This window comes from Bos grunniens, chromosome 25 (genome assembly GCF_055505025.1).
Source record: "Bos grunniens cultivar Pamir isolate PY7600 chromosome 25, Bosgru_T2T1.0, whole genome shotgun sequence".
Lineage (NCBI taxonomy): Eukaryota > Metazoa > Chordata > Mammalia > Artiodactyla > Bovidae > Bos > Bos grunniens.
In genome coordinates this window covers 33,841,319-33,860,258 of record NC_141189.1, presented here as the reverse complement: position 1 = coordinate 33,860,258, position 18,940 = coordinate 33,841,319, and the positions used below count along the sequence as shown (strand labels likewise).

At 43.8% G+C, this 18,940-nt stretch overlaps 1 non-coding gene across 1 annotated transcript; it reads right to left on the bottom strand.

The window, feature by feature from the left end:
* Positions 1–2,291: 2,291 nt before the first annotated feature.
* Positions 2,292–2,398, bottom strand: LOC147345444 (U6 spliceosomal RNA). Its single transcript, XR_015155106.1, has one exon. It is a non-coding gene; the product is annotated as a U6 spliceosomal RNA (small nuclear RNA).
* Positions 2,399–18,940: the final 16,542 nt, after the last annotated feature.

Genomic DNA, 18,940 nt, shown 5'->3' with positions numbered 1-18,940 from the left:
GAAGGGGTCCCCAATTTCATATTTTCTCAGTCCTTCCATCTCTTAAGCCTCTCTCCTTAAAGCTGCATGAGAATATATTTTATTTAGGGGCCAGCTGCTCTGCCCAAGGAAAATGGAAAACACGCATGTCTCTGAGGATAACAAATGTGGTTGACCTTGAGTGGAAGGGAGTGGCGCAGATAAAAGTCCTTGAAAGAGGAACAAGGAGCTGAAAAATATCACATGTCTTTGGGAAAGAGAGAATCATTGTAGAATAAGATAAGTGAGTGCTCTGAGCCTGTGTTGGGGTGGAAAACAGGACCCCTCTGCCCTTGGGCAGGAAGAGGAGGACAGTGGGTCTGAATGGTCCAGGGAAAAGCAGCTCAGAGAGAAGGGAGTGGGGATCAGGGATCTTTAGTAACCCATGTCTGCAGCGGCTTCTTGGACCTCAGTAACAAGGATGTGTCTTTACTTTCATCGGTAGGGAAACTGATGTGAGAGGCTGAAAAATTCCTAACAGAGCTAAGACTGTGTGCCAGGTGCCATTCTAAGTGTGTTTCATCTGGTAACCCATGTAATGCTGTCAAAGAAAATATAGTAAGGTAAAGTGCCAAAAACAAGATTGACTCAGAACTATGGCAACAGAGGGAAAGAGACCCCTGTGTGGAACCGGGCTCAATTCTGAAATTAACAAGGACCAGTGGGGACTCCCAGCCAGGGAGAAAGGTGGTGGTTGGGGGCTGGAAAATCACTAAGAGGAAACACCGGGGATTCCACCTAAAACAACCTAACAGGATTCTCGCTGAAAGTGGAGCAAAGTAATCAGACATCACCTAGAGGTCAGACATCACCTGGGGGATGGGGGTAGATGAGGAATTTGGTCAGACATCCATGGTGATCAGATGCTGAGGGTGGGGGATGCTGGCTAAGCTGACTCAGCCATTTTTGCTAAGACTGGGCCATGCCAAGAAGAGCATGGGAGCTCCAAAACTGAGTTCTCCTTGGGAAGAGAGTTTAGAGGAGCTGATTAAAGTTTGATCAAGGAGAGAGTCTTTGTCAACCCTTAAAACAGCTCTACGAAATAGATAATGTGATTCCCTTTTACAGATGAGAATACTGGGGTGTAGAGAGTCTGGCCAGCCGTAGATCCAGGTCTCTGTGCTTAGGCAGCATACTTCACTGAGGGCACAGTCTGAGTACATTAACCTGCTATAGATCTGACTACTTTTCGCCAATCAGCAGTCACACGATTTTTAACTTGTACCTCAATTTCAGCTCCTTGGAGAATGACTACCTCCCTCTTCGAGGTAACACTCCAAGGCCTCCCAAAATGAAATTCACATCTTTTCAAGTGAAGGGGATCCAGACAGGCCACCCTGAAACATTCCACTTTGGCTTAAGAATCATTTTGAACTGAAGACGTTTGTGCTCCTGAAATCCCTCATCTACCGAAAGGTAGAACCTCCTGAAAGAATTCAATTGTCCTAAGTCCCCTCTCCAGGAGCCACTCGAGTCTTCTCCTGAGGAGAGAAGTCAGTACCACACCCAGACAGACATTGTCACAAGACTGTCCTGTCTCTCATCTAACCTTTTAAGGACTCATCGAGCATTCCAAAGCATCGTTTTCTTCTCTATAGATACTCATTCTCCCACTTCTGTTTTCCCTACTAAGGAACATAGACCTCAAATTCTAACTACTCCCCTGTGCTACTTGTTATTGTTTAATTGCTCAGTTGGGTCCAACTCTTTTAAGACCCTATGGACTGTAGCCCGCTGGCCTCCTCTGTTCATGGGATACTCCAGGCAATAATACTGGAGCGGGTTGCCAGGCCTCCTCCAGGGCATCTCCCCAACCCAGGAATCGAACTCTCATCTCTTTCATCTCCTGCATTGGCAGGTGGGTTCTTTACCACTGAGCCATCCTTTTTATGACTGAGTAATATTGCATTGTGTATATATACCACAGCTTCTTTATCCATTCATCTGTTGATGGACATCTAGGTTGCTTCCACGTTCTAGCTGTTGTAAATAGTGCTGCAACGAACAATGGGATACATATGTCTCTTTCAATTTTGGTTTCCTCAGGGTATATGCCTAGGAGTGGGATTGCTGGGTCATATGGGTGTTTTATTCCCAGTTTTTTGAGGAATCTCCATACTGTCTTCCATAGTAGCTGTAACAATTTACATTCCCACCAACAGTGCAAGAGAGATCCCTTTTCTCCACACCCTTTCCAGCATTTATTGTTTGTAGACTTTTTGATGAGGGCCATTCTGACCAGTGTGAGGTGATATCTCATTGTAGTTTTGATTAAAAATATGGAACACTTCAGGAATTTGCATGTCATCCTTGCACAGGGGCCATGCTAATATTCTCTGTATCGTTCCAATTTTAGTATATGTGCTGCCTAAGCGAGCACTGACTGATCCTTATTAATCGGTCTTTTGTTGGTCTCGTTTACAGGGCCCCAGTTGAAAATGCCTAAGATAGGTAGAGGGAAAAGATTTTTTTATTCCTCTACACAATTCAGACCATCTTAAACACATCCTCCCTGTTTGGTGAAAGTCCATCCAGTCTTTTTTGCACAGTGAAGCAACAAGTAATTAAAAAATGGTTCTATTTATCCAGAAGACAAACTTCATAACATGGTCACATTTTCTGATGTCTCTACTCAGAGGTCTGGAGCCTAAAGGGTTGGGAGGAAGGGTTATACTGGATAGCATGAAGTTTCTTTCTGGGTTTTTTGTTTGTTTGTTTGTTTTTGCCTTTTTTTTTTAATCTAGAGAGTTCACTAAGAGAAGGAAATGGCAACCCTCTCCAGTATTCTGGCCTCAGAAACCCCATGGACAGAGGAACCCAGAAGGCTACAGTCCATGGGGTTGCCAAAAGTCAGACATGACTTAGCAACTAAGTAACAGAGAGCTTACAAAAACAGGGGGAGGAGCAAGATCAGGTTCTAGAAAAAAATGCCTGGTTAAAGACTTTGAGGCTAAGTTACAAAGTTGGTTAAAAATTGTTCAGTTCAGCTCAGTTCATTCACTCAGTCATGTCCAACTCTTTGTGACCCCATGAATTGCAGCACACAAGGCCTCTCTGTCCATCACCAACTCCCAGAGTTCACTCAAACTCACATCCATCGAGTCAGTGATGCCATCCAGCTATCATCATCCTCTATAGTCCCTTCGCCTCCTGCCCCCAATCCCTCCCAGCGTCAGAGTCTTTTCCAATGAGTCAACCCTTCAGATAAGGTGGCCAAAGTACTGGAGTTTCAGCTTTAGCATCATTCCTTCCAAAGAACACCCAGGACCGATCTCCTTTAGAATGGACTGGTTGGATCTCCTTGTAGTCCAAGGGACTCTCAAGAGTCTTCTCCAACACCACAGTTCAAAAGCATCAATTCTTCAGTGCTCAGCCTTCTTCACAGTCCAACTCTCACATCCATACATGACCACTGGAAAAACCATAGCCTTGACTAGACGGACCTCTGTTGGCAAAGTAATGTCTCTGCTTTTGAATATGCTATCTAGGTTGGTCATAACTTTCCTTCCAAGGAGTAAGCGTCTTTTAATCTCATGGCTGCAATCACCACCTGCAGTGATTTGGGAGCCCAAAAAAAGAAAGTCTGACACTGTTTCCACTGTTTCCCCATCTATTTCCCATGAAGTGATGGGACCAGATGCCATGATTCTCGTTTTCTGAATGTTGAGCTTTAAGCCAACTTTTTCACTCTTCTCTTTCACTTTCATCAAGATGCTTTTGAGTTCCTCTTCACTTTCTGCCATAAGGGTGGTGTCATCTACATATCTGAGGTTATTGATATTTCTCCTGGCAATCTTGATTCCAGCTTGTGCTTCTTCCAGCCCAGCGTTTCTCATGATGTACTCTGCATATAAGTTAAATAAGCAGGGTGACAATATACAGCCTTGACGTACTCCTTTTCGTATTTGGAACCAGTCTGTTGTTCCATGTCCAGTTCTAACTGTTGCTTCCTGACCTGCATATAGGTTTCTCAAGAGGCAGGTCAGGTGGTCTGGTATTCCCATCTCTTTCAGAATTTTCCACAGTTTATTGTGATCCACACAGTCAAAGGCTTTGGCATAGTCAATAAAGCAGAAATAGATGTTTTTCTGGAACTCTCTTGCTTTTTCCATGATCCAGAGGATGTTGGCAATTTGATCTCTGGTTCCTCTGCCTTTTCTAAAACCAGCTTGAACATCTGGAAGTTCACGGTTCACGTATTGCTGAAGCCTGGCTTGGAGAATTTTGAGCATTACTTTACTAGCATGTGAGATGAGTGCAATTGTGCGGTAGTTTGAGCATTCCTTGGCCTTGCCTTTCTTTGGGATTGGAATGAAAACTGACCTTTTCCAGTCCTGTGGCCACTGCTGAGTTTTCCAAATTTGCTGACATATTGAGCGCAGCACTTTCACAGCATCATCTTTCAGGATTTGGAATAGCTCCACTGGAATTCCATCACCTCCACTAGCTTTGTTCGTAGTGATGCTTTCTAAGGCCCACTTGACTTCACATTCCAGGATGTTTGGCTCTAGGTCAGTGATCACACCATCATAGTTGTTCAGGTCATTGGGAGCTTTTTTGTACAGTTCTGTGTATTCCTACCACCTCTTCTTAATACCTTCTGCTTCTGTGAGGTCCATACCATTTCTGTCCTTTATCGAGCCCATCTTTGCATGAAATGTTCCCTTGGTATCTCTAATTTTCTTGAAGAGATCTCTCGTCTTTCCCATTCTGTTGTTTTCCTCTATTTCTTTGCATTGATCGCTGAGGAAGGCTTTAGGCAACAAAATTCATGACTAAGTTATTTGGGGTAAATGTTAACTTCATTGGGCCATTAATCAGATAAAACCACCGATTAACAAAGACATCAAACAACAAAATTCCACTTCTGTAGACAAGTTGGTTAAGTCTGTTGCCTGTTATCTGCACAGTGGAATTTGGCCTTGTCTCAATTTTAGGACAACTTTTATCTTCTCAACAAATAACCGTCTTTACATCCCCAGCCACTTCTCACACCCTAATTTCTTGGGTAAAGACATCCATTGTGAAAATTAAGGCCCGTTGAACACGTAAAACATAAAATCTTTCCTATCACACAACTCAATTTACAGTATTTTTTGACTCTTATTGCAACACAGATATAAAGAGCACTGTCAAAATTTGAATCATAATATCCTTGCCCTTCTGGCCTCTTTCTTGGTCTGTTTTGAATGGTTTTCTTGTTATTGCATCAGACATAATGGCGGTATCTGTTACGATCCTCTGAGTAGCAAGCAGTGGACGTCCATGTTCACTGTCTTGAACAATAAGAAAGATATGCGTGCTAAATGCCATCATTCATGTCCAATTCTTTGTGACCCTATGGGCTATAGTCTGTCAAGGCTCCTCTGTCCTGGGATTCTTCCAGGCAACAATACTGGAGTGGGCTGCCATATCCTTCTCCTTAGGATCTTCCCAACCCAGGGATCAAACCTGCAGCTCCTATGTCTCCTGCACTGGCAGGTGGGTTCTTTACCACTAATGCCACCTGGGAAGCCCCTAATAAGGATATATCACCCCACAAAATTAATAAGCCCAGCAACAGAGAGCATTTAGCTGAGACTGATACAGCAGCTCAGCCATGTCACCAATGACCTGGCTTCTCTTGATTTTTCTTCAATTTCCCTAAAACTGGTTTCAAAGTAAGACTAAGAAGGGGTTCAGAACATGGCACCCCCAAACACGTCACTTTGACATATTGATCAACTTAAGCTGCTGACACCTGAGAAACAGCAGATGCAGGAAGGTCTCTGTGGCCACTGCTTTCTCTTTTTTTAATATGTATTATTTATTTATTTGTCTGTGCTGGGTCTTAGCTGTGATCTAGTTCCCTGACCAGGGATCCAACCCAGGCCCCCTCCATTGGGAGGAGTCTTAGCCACTGTACTACCAGGACAATCCCTACAAACCTTAAGACAGTCATGACTCCTGAGAAATAAAACAGTTTTTGCTGGTCGCCTGAAGTTGATCAGGTACCACCCTGAAGTCTGTAGGTGGGGTCTCAATCCTACCTCAACTGTTTGGCTAATTTTGTTTAAGAAAATTCAGTGGACTGATACCGATAGGAAGGAAATGGATGATAGGCAACAAGCAATAAGATTCAATTACAATAGGTTAACTTTTAATTGTGAACACTGTACCTCTACCTTCTAAAACATATTGAGACAAAAGATTTAAATATTGGTGAGAAGCTTTCTGGGCTTCCCAGATGGTGCTAGTGGTAAAGAACCTGCCTGTCCCTGTAGGAGGCATAAGAGAGTGGGTTTGATCCCTGGGTCAGGAAGATTCCCTGGAAGGAGGGCCTGGAAACCCACTACAGTTTTCTTGCCTGGAGAATCCCATAGACAGAGGAGTCTGGCAGGCTACAGTCGACAGGGTTGCAAAGAGCCAGACACTACTAAAGTAACTTACCATGCATGCACAGAAAACTTTTGTAAAAGTGCTTCTGTTCAAAAACAGTACAGCAGTTCTTCAAAAAAACTAAAAATAGAACTACCATACAATCCAGCAATTCCACTCTTGGGTATATATCCAAAGAAGATGAAAAATACTATTTCAAAAAGATACATATACTCCAATGTTAATAGCAGCATTATTTACAATAGCCATGACATGGAAGCAACCATCAAGAGATGAATGGATAAAGAAAATGTGATGTGTGTATATAGCCTAAAAAAGAATGGAACCCTAAAAAAGAATGAAATTCTGCCACTTGCAACAATGTGGATAGACCTATAGAGTATTATGCTTAATGAAATAAGTCAGAGAAAGACAAATACTCTATGTTATCACTTATATGCAGAATCTAAAAAATAAAACACACTAATATATATAACAAAAGAAAAACAGATTCAGATATAGAAAACTAACAATTATCAGTGGGGAGCAGGAAGAGGGAGGGGCAATACAGGGAGTGGTATGGGATTAAGAGATACAAACTATTATGTTAAAAATAGATAAGCAACAAGGATATATTGCACAGCACAGGGAAATATAACCATTATTTTACAATAACTTTAAATAGAGTTTAATCTAAAAATATTGAATCACTATATTGTACACTTATAACTAATAAAACATTGTAAATCAACTATACTTCAATAAAGTATATGGGATGACAGTATACACACCAGGCCTGGAACAGTGTTTATTGGAGGAAATAATAGAGAAGGGACAATGGAGTTGTGTGACCCCACTCCCCTCCAACGCCCATTTTCATAAGGGGCAGAAAATAGACTTTGCAGAGTCAGATAAGGGTCCAGGAGATGAACCCTAACCTCCTGGTTTACCAGCTCAGTGGCTAAGGATGCACCAGCCTCCCTTTGTGTGACCTTGGTCTGTGGTCCAAGTCTTGAAGATACAGTCATTTAGTATGACAGACCACCTTGGCCTTGTTCTACCACATCAGGACGCTGCCAGAAAGGTTATTCTTTTCACTCTAGGCTTTAACCAGTTTCTGTAACCCAAACAGACTCTTTCCATAGGAAGCTAACTTCATCTTTAGGAGGCCAGTCTGCAGGGAAGCAGCATCTGGACAAGTTAATCCTTGCCTCTCCGTCCACCCCTTGATTTCAAAAGATAGTTTCTGCGTGTCCTATTCTTCTTCACTACCTGACTTGTACCTGTACCCGTTGAACCCATAGGGCTGTAAAGCAAGTCTCTGGCTTTGCTGTAGTAGATACTGAAGGATGGTTAAAACAGTGAGCAGCCAAAGAATTAACACCTGAGGGACCTCCCTGCCTGTCCAACAGCTAAGACTCTGTGCTTCTGAAACCCATCTGGATGAAATGAAGTCAGGGTGTGTGTATTGCACCTGAGCTCACAGCCCCTACGAGGAAGAGGAATTTCTTCACCAAGCTGGGCAGTTAGCAGCGACCACTCGAGGCTTGTGATGAGGAAAGCGTTTTATTGAAAAGAAAACAGAAAGACTTCTGACATAAACATCAGAAGTGGGTAACAGAGAATACCCCCATCATTGTCTTGAGCAGAGCATTATATACTTTTCAAAAGAATATCTCAAGGTCGTAAAAGTTTTACCACACCCTTTCCCAAGGTATACATCCTGAGGTAACATCAGTACAAGATTTGCCAGCAGGAACATATTCCTGCTAAGAAGGAAAAACATGCTTTCAAACAAGATATACTGTTGCTACATAATCATTAACACAGGGCCTACCTGTGACTGCTAACACCAAGAAAGTGTCTACCTCCCTAAGAGCCTTGGATTACTTATCAACCTGCCTTATGTTAACTACATCACTTCTAATTCAAAAGGGCCCGTGTTCAATCACTGGTCAGGCAACTAGATTCCACATGCCACAACTAAAGTTCTCACATGCCACAACGAAGAACCAGCACAACCAAATAAATAAGTATTAAAAAAAAGAAGAGGAGGAACACCTAAAGTCCTCCCAAATACCAGGGACTAAGGGATCCCAGAGCAGATAAGACAAGAGGTTCCAGGCTGCTGGTCAGAGCACTTTACTCAGTCATTCTACCTGTTTCTATATATAGGAGTCTGATTGTTCTACCTTGCCACCAGTGTGACTCTAAGCACAACACAGTTTGGTCAGGGTACAATCCACCCCTTATCTAGTTTGCTAAGATGCTGAAACTTGAGCCACTTCACTTGCTTATCTAGTCTAGCAGCAACAGATCCCATATGGATGTCACCAGTACATGAACCCCTCAAATGCAGAAATGAAACCTCATGTGAAGCTGAAGTTTCATGTATTGGACTGGCCAAAAAGTCCATTCAGCTTTTTCTGTAAGATGGAATACCCTACAGTATTTGGCCAACCTAATACTTTGTACAACAACCACTTCTATGCCCAAGGATGGTTGTGGATCCTAGGAGGGAGTCCTGGAAAATGTGGATGGCTACCACAGAGTGAAGACCATATTCACTAAAGGCAGACTGGAGATGACTATCTGTCTAGACAGTTAGAAAAGTCCAAGGTCACATAGTTCATTCCAGAAACTCATAGTCATTCACGGTCATTGTCAGAGGTGTTTCTACTGGAGGGCATAAGCTTTGAGTAGTTAAATAAGCCTGAATCTGTAGCTATGACTGAGGAGTGTGCATGGCCTGGTGAGGAGACGAGGTGCTCTGTAAGCCCAGAAACCTGGGTCCTTTCTTAGTGCTTTCACGGGCAGGCATTAGGTCGGATAACATGACAGAGGATGCCAAGAGACAAAGAGGGCTGGGAGCAGACCTGGCATGTGATACTCTCCCCTCCACATCTGAGTCTAGACTAATCCTCCTAATCTCCAGCCCCACCTTAGAGACTATCAGGGAGGAAGAAGTTTTTCTCTACCCTTCTTGGTTCTTCCAGCTGGTCTAAGACTTAAAATGACATGAGACATGGGACTCGCCTGGAAGTCCAGTGGTTAATACCCCAAGCTCCCAGATATTAGTGTATGTAAAATAATAGCCAAGGGGAATTTGCTGTATGACTCAGGGAACTCAAATAGGGGCTCTGTGACAACCTAGGGGTGTGCGATGGGAGGAGGTGGGAGGGAGGTCTAAGAGGGAAGGGACATATGTATACCTATGACTGATTCATGTTGATATTTGGCAGAAAACAACAACATTCTGTAAATCAATTACCCTTCAATAAAAAAATAAATTAATTTTTAAAAAAAGACCCCAAGCTCTCAATGCAGCTGGCCCAGATTCAATCCCTGGTCAGGGAACTAAGATCCCACATGGAATGGCCAAAAAAAAAGTGTGTGTGAGTTGCTTAGTTGCATCTGACTCTTTGCGACCCCACAGACTGTAGCAGGCTAGTCTCCTGTGTCCATGGAATTCTCCTGGCAAGAATATTGGAGTGGGTTGCCATTCCCTTCTCCAGGGGGATCTTCCTAACCCAGGGATGGAACTCACATCTCCTGCATTGCAGGCAGATTCTTCACCATCTGAGCCACCAGGGAAGTTCCCCCCCCCAAAAGTGAATAAATAAAAATTAAAAGACATCAATTTTTTAAAGTATCAAAATTATATTAAAAAATGACATGAGATAGATTAACAGAAGAAAAACAAATAAAATTTCAATAACATGCATACCTGGGAAAGACCCAGGAAAACTGAGCAACTCACCAAATGGTTAAAAACCTTAAATGCAAAAGAGAGTGAAGATAAAAGAGAATTTTAGAAGTAGTGGTTTGGGTCTTCAAGAGTGAGGAAGGCAATTGACATTGAGATGGAAAAGCAAATGTTTGCTAAACAAATGTCTGCAGGGCCTTGCAGTCCATGAGACAGAGAATGGACTCTGCTCTCTAAGAGTTTTGCCCACCATTCCTACTCCATATTCTTCTCAGTTATCTCTGGTGAGAGCTCCACTCTGGGAGTAGGCTTTCTACCTAAATTCTTTCAAGCAGTTAGGGAAAAGGTCAAAGTTTCTTCTTGAGTCTTTGGGTGGGCCTTGAATGTTTTCAGTTATAAATAATCAGTAGGGACTTCTCTGGTGGTCCAATGGTTAAGAATCCGCCTGCTGATGCAGGGGACACAGATTTAATCCCTGGTCCAGGAAGATTCCCCCATGCCTCGGAGCAACCAAGTCTGTGTGCCACAACTACTGAGCCTGAGCTCTAGAGCCCATGCTCCGCAACAAGAGAAACCACACAGTGAGGAGCCCACGCACCACAATTAGAGATAGCCCACTGCACAACGGAGACCCAGCATGGCCAAAGATGAATAAAATTTAGAAACAAAACAAAAACATATAATCGCATGTCAAAGAGACATTCTGGGGTGCTGAGTCGTGCTCGCCTACAGGTTTTGCTCTGCTCTCAAAACAATCAACCTAGGGAGCCTTTTCTCCAGCTTTAGATTAGGTTGTATTTTCACGAACACCAGAGGAAGTGCTCAGCTTGTGTTTGAAAGAATGTCAAACAGAAATAACTGCTCTTACATACTAAGAATCACATTCAGGCCAATAAGATAGATATTCATCCAATGATAAGCATCACTTCCAAAGTGAGGCCTGGGGATTACAGCAGATTCCTGTCCCCCATTCAAGCTCAGGAGGAACACAAAGGCCGCCAAATGCAAAATCGTGGGCAACAGGGACAGTGCCTTTTTTCTGGCAGCCGTCGCACTCGCTCTCCTAAGCGTTATTCATTTAAATTGAATATCTACCATGTGACTTCACCCGACAGTCTGTTTTTTGTGTGTAATTAGCTGATGTTGCAGTTTGTCTATAAATTCAAGGACAAATAAAGCAATTCCTGCCAACCAAAGGCCCTTCTACACCAATATGAAAATACAGTTTAATACGAAGAAAGCATGATAGTATTTACACGAAAGCCAGGCGGCACAAACGTGACTGCAAAGTCTGAACAGAGTCTGACATCGATGTATATAGAAAATTATAGGCAAGAATAATTAAAACCATCTTCATCTCTGAGATAGACTGTCTCTATATACCTTCAAAGTTAGCCCAGAGGGTAAATGTGTTTATAGCTTAAAGGATCAGAAAGCCTGCTGATTTGTATTGCAAAATCAAAAGGTTGGCCCTCCTATGGGGCCTATTCTGTTTCCCAGAAACATCCCAAGCTGAGAGAGAGGAGGTGTCAGGGTGGGAAAAGTTTTCCTGGACCTTCTTAGAGACTCTAGGTCTAAAAATTGAACCCATAGAGACAGGAGAAGAGCATACAAACTTATTTAATATAAGTTTTATGTGACACTGAGGCTTCATAAGGAAATGAAGACCTAAAGAGACAGAGTACGGTACTTTTATACTAGGTTTGATGAAGGTGTGAAGGAGGAAACAGACAGAACAGGCATCGTCTTGAAAGCAGGACTCCATCTTGGGCCGGACTGTGGACTTTGAGCTATACTCGCAGTATCTATGGAAACGACATACCAACTGGAAAACCAGGCCCCTGGAAGGAAGAGCCCCAGGGCTCGTACCTAGACTCTCCTTCACCTAAAAGAATACCCTAATTATCTGTGTAACCAAATAGAATCATAAATTCTATTATGCTTACTGGGGTATGACCACAGGCCTATTGATAATTGCCCACTGTTAACTACCTAGGCTTAAGGCATATGAATCACAGGTTAACTTTGATTGTATCTTTCTTTTCCTTTGTTCAGACTAGTTTCAGGGAATTTAGGGAGGTGGGTTTGGGCTCGTACATTTAGGGTATATAAGGTTTTCACGAAAACTGGTCGGGGTCCTTGGCCTTATAAGAGGAGACTCTGCCTTGGGCCCGCCGGTGTAATAAACTGCACTCCACTATCTGCATTGTCCTTCTGAGCTACAACAGGTGGACAGTCGTGGAGGACAAGTTAAGGAGTTGTTTAGTCACTAAGTCGTGTTTGACTCTTTTGTGACCCCAGGGACTGTAGCACCCAAGTCTTCTCTGTCCATGGGATTCCCCAGGCAAGGATTATAGGGTAAGGGAATTAGAGAAAGCGAGGTTCGGAGAAAGAATGAGACCGGCACTTCACAAGAACAGATCACCTTTAATGAGCCGAGAAGGGGCAGCAGTCAGATTAGTGAGCTGCTGCACTAACCCAAGAAAAGAGTAAGGATATATAGGCATATATGTGGAAATCTACTGTCTTAAGGGGGCCTGTTCTTCTCCAAGGTTGTTTGGATTAGTTATCTCTTAAATGGCTGGGGCAAGGAATTCTGGAGATGGGCCAGAGGCTGGGACCGGCTGGGAGCTGGGCATAATCAACCTTAATGTCCATTTTTTTTCTTCGGGTGAAAGAGTTCTTTGTTTTGCATAGAATGGTAGGGAGGACCCGGAGGGGAGTTTTAACTCCAGGCTATTTTGAGCGGTGTAACTTTCCTTCAAGGATACTGGAGTGGGTTGCCCTTTCCTTCTCCCGGAGAATCGTCCTGACTGATGGGCTGAACCCGAGGCTCCTGTGTGGCAGGTGGATTCCTTACTTCTAGTCACCTGGGAAGCTCTAGTCATTGAGTGTGAGGTCTAACTGAAGTAAATTGGGGGAAACTTAGCAAGACTGGTTGGTTAGGATTCTTCTTGGTGTCCCTCTGTCTTCAGAGACAAGAACGCTCCTTTCCCAGGTTTAGGGAGGGCACGTCTCACCTGAGGGTTTTATGGCCTATTTCTGGAAAAGAAGGTGGGGGAGGAGAGGTGAAGGTCTGAGCAATTTCACTTCTACTGTTTACTCAAACTCTTTCAGCCTAAAATATTCAATATGTCAAGGTACCATGTTTTAGGCTAGTTGTGTCCTGAGCCCATCAGAGGCAATCACCTTCCTTTTATTTTTTAAACAAAGAAAGCTTGCTCATCTTACCCTGACTTGGCTTGCTCCTGTCCTTCCTGCAACTGCTACTAATCACCTAGGAGAACAAATCATAGAAAAACTGCCGGAATCTATTTTATATATATCTTTATATATTTATAGACAAACATATTCTGGTAAATTTTTTTTGAAAAACACAGAAGTGTATAGAATGGAAAGGTAAAATTTTCTTCCTCCCCCACCCTCCACCACAGCCTACCTTGCCTCCACTCCTCCCCTTTCTCTAGAAGGGACTCTGACCTATTTTTATGTATATCAAGAAACAAAGACAGAAGTGGTCTGAATGGTTAGGTAGATTCTCTGGCTTCCTGGGTCTTTTGCATCTCAAAGGCATCAAGGCCATCAAATCAGAGTCTGTGGCATTGAAGGCCATTTATTGCATGAGGTTTTTCATTTATTTATAATGAATTCTATCTGAAAGTCAAAACTTGCCAGGCATTAACCTTGACAACTTGATCAACGAATCGAGAAGATCTGTGATGGAGTCCTGGTCTAATTAAGATTTCTGGGCTAGTACTGATGAATTTTGACAAATTAAAAGATCCTGGGAATTTTCCCTGGTGGTTCAGGGGTTAGGACACAGCGCTTTCACTGCAGTGGCCTGGGTTCAATCCCTGGTCTGGGAACTAAGATCTTGTAAGCTGTGCAGCACGGCCAAAAAAAGAAAAAAATAAAAGATATTAAAGGTGCCTCTTCTCTCCCTTCTTTCCTTTCTCCCTCTGTTGCAGAAACCGATAAACCAAGCACCACATTCAGAGAGTCAGAGAACTCAGGTTTATTACCCTGGTGGGCCCAGAGGAGTTAACACTCCAATCTCTGAGCCCCGAACAAAGGGATTACAGAGTTTTTATATACAGATTATAGGGGGCAAAACTAGCTGCTAATAGGCTACTTTAAACTAAGGGTTTCGCGCGGGCAGGAACAGCAGTCAAGATGGGGAGGATGCCTGACCTTTACACAGACAGGCGTGATTAAGCAGGTTTGCAGGGGCTGGGCAACTGCAAAGAGCAGGACAAGGATGAGTGAGATAAGCTCCAGTTCCTAGTATTGTTAAGTCCCCACTTTCTGAGAGTAGGTGACCTACGTGATCCAGACTTTGTAAGGAGCAAGCTGAGTTACAGAGGCAGAAGGAGCAGGAGGTTATGTAAAATTTTAACTTTTCCTCTTCACTTCCTCTTCCCTTTCTCCACACTGGGAACATTCTTCCAGACCAGTTTCACACCTGCCAAAGACTTCAATTACTGCCTTCATTAGTGTAAGGTAAGGGAACTACAGAGGGTGAGGTTCAGACAAAGAACGAGACTCTACAGGAACAGATCACCTTTAATGAGGCAAGAAGGGGCAGCATTCGGACCAGTGAGCTGCTGCACGAAGTCAAGAAAAGAGTAGGTGTATATATAGAAAACATATATATGCGGAGATATATTGTTTTGAGGGGGTCTGTTTTTCCTCAAGATTATTTTGATTAGCTGGCTTCTAACAACTGGGGCAAGGAATTCCTGAGACCTGCCGGAGACTGGGACCAGCTGGGAGCTGAACGTAATCAATCTTAATGTTCATTCCTTTCTTCGGGGGAGAAAGTTCTTTATTCTGTATAGAATGGGGGAAAGATCCAGAGGGGAGTTTTAACTTCAGGCTATTTTGAGCTGTGTAGCTTTCCTTCAATTAGGATAACTCTAAAGCTCAATACACCCTACAGCCTAGCACATCCTGATATGTCTCAGCAAGACTGGCAGCCCAGAGTGGCTCCACCACCCAACTCAACGTCCAAACAGAAACCAGAGTGTAACCCTGGAATTCACCCTCTTTTCGGTCCCCCACATCAAATTGATGTCCAAGTCCAGTGCCTTCTACTTCCTTGTTAGTTCTTAAATACAGAACTTTACAACGAGTGGGCCCTGCACACTGCTGTGCCTCAGACGTGGTGACGGTGGGCTGAATTATCAGTGCAGCAGCTGCAGGAGGTGAGGGGCAGATCCCCAGGCCTGGTGACCTTGATCTTGGGTGGCCTCAGCCTGCAGCAGCTTGGAGCGGGGCTTGGGATCCCAGCAGGAGATTGGGCTGGGTCATGGTGGTGAGAGCACCAGATACTAGCCACTAGATCAGAAAAGAATTCCCACAAGGGCAGAAAGTAGTAAAACAAAGTATATATTAAGAAGGAAAAGAGTACGTGTGGATAGGCACACGTGCAGACTCAGAGGGAGAGAGAGTTGCTGAATCGTGCTCTCGTGGCAGTTTGAATTACTTTTATGAGGCATTTCTTCCGGGTTTCCTTTAACCAGTCATTTTGGTTTGCCTGGCTCACTGTCCATATTTGCTGTATCTCAGGATCCTCCCAGGTGCATGCACACATCTCTTAGCCAAAATGGATTTTACTGAAGAGGCATATGGGTAGGGAACATCCCTTGAGCTAACTCCCCTTTGGCCTCCAAGGAGTCTTTTCTCTGCACGTGGTCAGGGAGGTCTCCTGACTTTGAGAATAAGAAATAAGTGATCTGGGCAGGGCCCAGTCTCCTCCCTTAATTGTTCTCCTAGTCTCATCTTGGAGTTTCATCCCACAGGGAATGAATCTCTAATCGCTTTACCCTGGGGGGCGGGGGGGGGGGCGTGGGGATAGGGTAAGTGGGCCTCAGCCCCAACTTTCGAGCACTGCCCTCCAAGCACCCTAGTGCACAAGATGTACAACATCCCTTTTTTCCCCCAAAGAAGGCAGGATTTATTACTTGCAGCAAGTAAGGAGGACACATGCTTTCCCAAAGCAGTGTCTTAATAGCATCACTTTTCTGTGTGTTCCGTGTCCTCTCCTCTCCATCTCCACGGCCAGCATGACTGTGGTCCCCACCTGGTGTCATCTCTCTGCTTCAGGCCTGTCCATCCACTCCACACTCCACACCAGAGCCTGCCCCTGACCATACACCTTCCTGCTTCCCTGTCATCCACAGGATAAACTTCAGGCTCATACCCCAGACAACCAGGCTGTAGGACTCTTCTGTACTCATTTAACCTTTCCTGCCTTCTCTCTCCCTCCATTCCCTTCTTCCCCTACTTTCTAGGCATGCCAAACCACAGATTTATCCATTGTTCCTTCAGTGCCATTCCAAAAATCAAAATCCAAAATGGTTTTAACCAAACATTTTCCTTTCTTTCACAACAAATTCATTTTATAGCAAATGACTGACTGGTGGCTATTTATGGTCATAATTTGCTACACTTAGTGTACATATTTGTACATTTTCCCTACAGATGAATAGTTTGCAATACTCACTGAGAAGTTACAAAAATATGTACAGGTATCTGTAAGGCGAGTGCAGAGAAAAAGAGAAAGAGTTGGGCAAAGAAAAGGGATTTATTAAAGGGAAACAAAAGGATGACTGGCAACTGAGAAGAACCAGCAACCCACCCTTCTGATGGATCCCTCTTTTTTTTTTTTTTCGTCTTGCATAACTGAAACTTTTTATTCATTAAACAGCATTCCAATGGATCCCTCTTATACCCTGTAGATGGGAAATCAGGTCTCCTGAAGTGGGGGTGTTAGTTTATTTTTGGCCTGCAACTGGAGTCTGACAGTCATGTAGTCTTGAGAGAGCCAGAGGTGTTTCATGGTAGGGTGGCCACATAGTCTTGGGAAACTAAGTGCCAGGGGCGAAAACAGGATGTCACTTGAGCAATGTAGTCAGTCTCATGGGTCACCTTGACGTCTTCTTTTGTTTGCAAGGTCAGCACAATAATCCGTTTTAACAATGAGCCCCCATGACCCTATCAGTATCAAATTGCCAACATCTGTTGGATCATAGAAAAAGTAAGAGAATTCTGAGAAAGCATCTACTTCTGCTTCATTGACTACATTAAAGCCTTTGACTGTGTGGATCACAACAAACTGTGGAAAATTCTTTAAGAGATGGGAATACCAGATCACCTTACCTGCCTTCTGAGAAATCTGTATGCAGGTCAAGAAGCAACAGTTAGAACCAGACATGGAAAAACGGACTGGTTCCAAATTGGGAAAGGAGTACGTTAAAGCTGTATACTGTCACCCTGCTTATTGAACTTATATGCAGAGTACATCATCTGAAATGCTGGGCTGGATGAAGCTCAAGCTGGAATCAAGATGTCCGGAGAACTATCAATAACCTCAGACATGCAGATGACTTTACCACTAGCACCAGTGGCTTACCAGGCAGCACTAGTGAACTCCCTTGCCAATGCATGAGCCTTAAGAGACCAGGATTGGATCCCTGGGTGGGGAAGATTTCTTGGAGAAGGAAATGGCAACCCACTCCAGTATTCTTGCCTGGAGAATCCTATGGACTGAGGAGTCTGGCAGGCTACATTCCATGGAGTCACAAAGGATCGAATACAACTGAGGCGACTTAGCACGCATGCACACACATGCAGATGACACCACCCTTACCTCAGAAAGTGAAAAGGAACTAAAGAGCCTCTTGATGAAGGTGAAAGAGGAGAGTGAAAAAACTGGCTTAAAAGTCAACTCAACATTCAAAAAACTAAGATCATGGCATCCAGTCCCATCACTTCATGACAAATAGACAGGGGTGGGGGGGACAATGGAAACAGTGACAGACTTTATTTTCTTGGGCTCCAAAATCATTGCAGATGGTGACTGCAGCCATGAAATTATAAGATGCTTACTCCTTGGAAGAAAAGCTATAACCAACCTAGAGAGTGTATTAAAAAGCAGAAACATTACTTTGCCAACAAAGGTCTGTCCAGTCAAAGCTATGGTTTTTCCAGTAGTCATGTATGGATGTGAGAATTGGACCATAAAGAAGGCTGAGCACTGAAGAACTGATGCTTTTGAACTGTGGTGTTGGAGAAGACTCTTGAGAGTCCCTTGGACTGCAAGGAGATAATACCAGTCAATCCTAAAGGAAAAAGAAAGAAAAGATAGCACTAAGTTGTGTCCAACTCTTGCAATCCCATGAACTGTAGCCTACCAGGCTCCTCTTTCCATGGGATTCTCCAGGCAAGAATACTGGGGTGGGTTGCCATTTCCTTCTCCAAAAGTTGCTCAGTCATGTCCGACTCTTTGCAACCCCATGGACTATACTGTCCATGGAATTCTCCAGGCCAGAATACTGGAGTGGGTAGCCTTTCCCTTCTCCAGGGGATCTTCCCAACCCAGGGATCCAATGTGGAACCCAGGTCTTCCACATTGCAGGTGGATTCTTTACCAGCTAAGCCACAAGGGAAGCCCAAGAATATTGGAGTCAGTAGCCTATCCCTTCTCCAGTGAATCTTCCTGACCCAGGAATTGACTTGGGGTCTCCTGCATTGCAGGCGGATTCTTTACCAACTGAACTATCAGGGAAGCCCAATCCTAAAGGAAATCAATCCTAAATATTCATTAGAAGGATTGACACCAAAGCTGAAGTTCCAATACTTTGGGCCACCTGATGCAAAGAGCTGACTCATTAGAAAAGACCCTGATGCTATTAAAGATTGAAGGCAGGAGGAGAAGGGGGTGAAAGAGGATGAGATGGTTGGACAGCATCACCGATTCAATGAAGATGAGTTTGAGCAAACTCCAGGAGATGGTGAAGGACAGGGAAGACTGGTGTGCTACAGTCCATGCGGTCGCAAAGAGCTGGACATGATTGA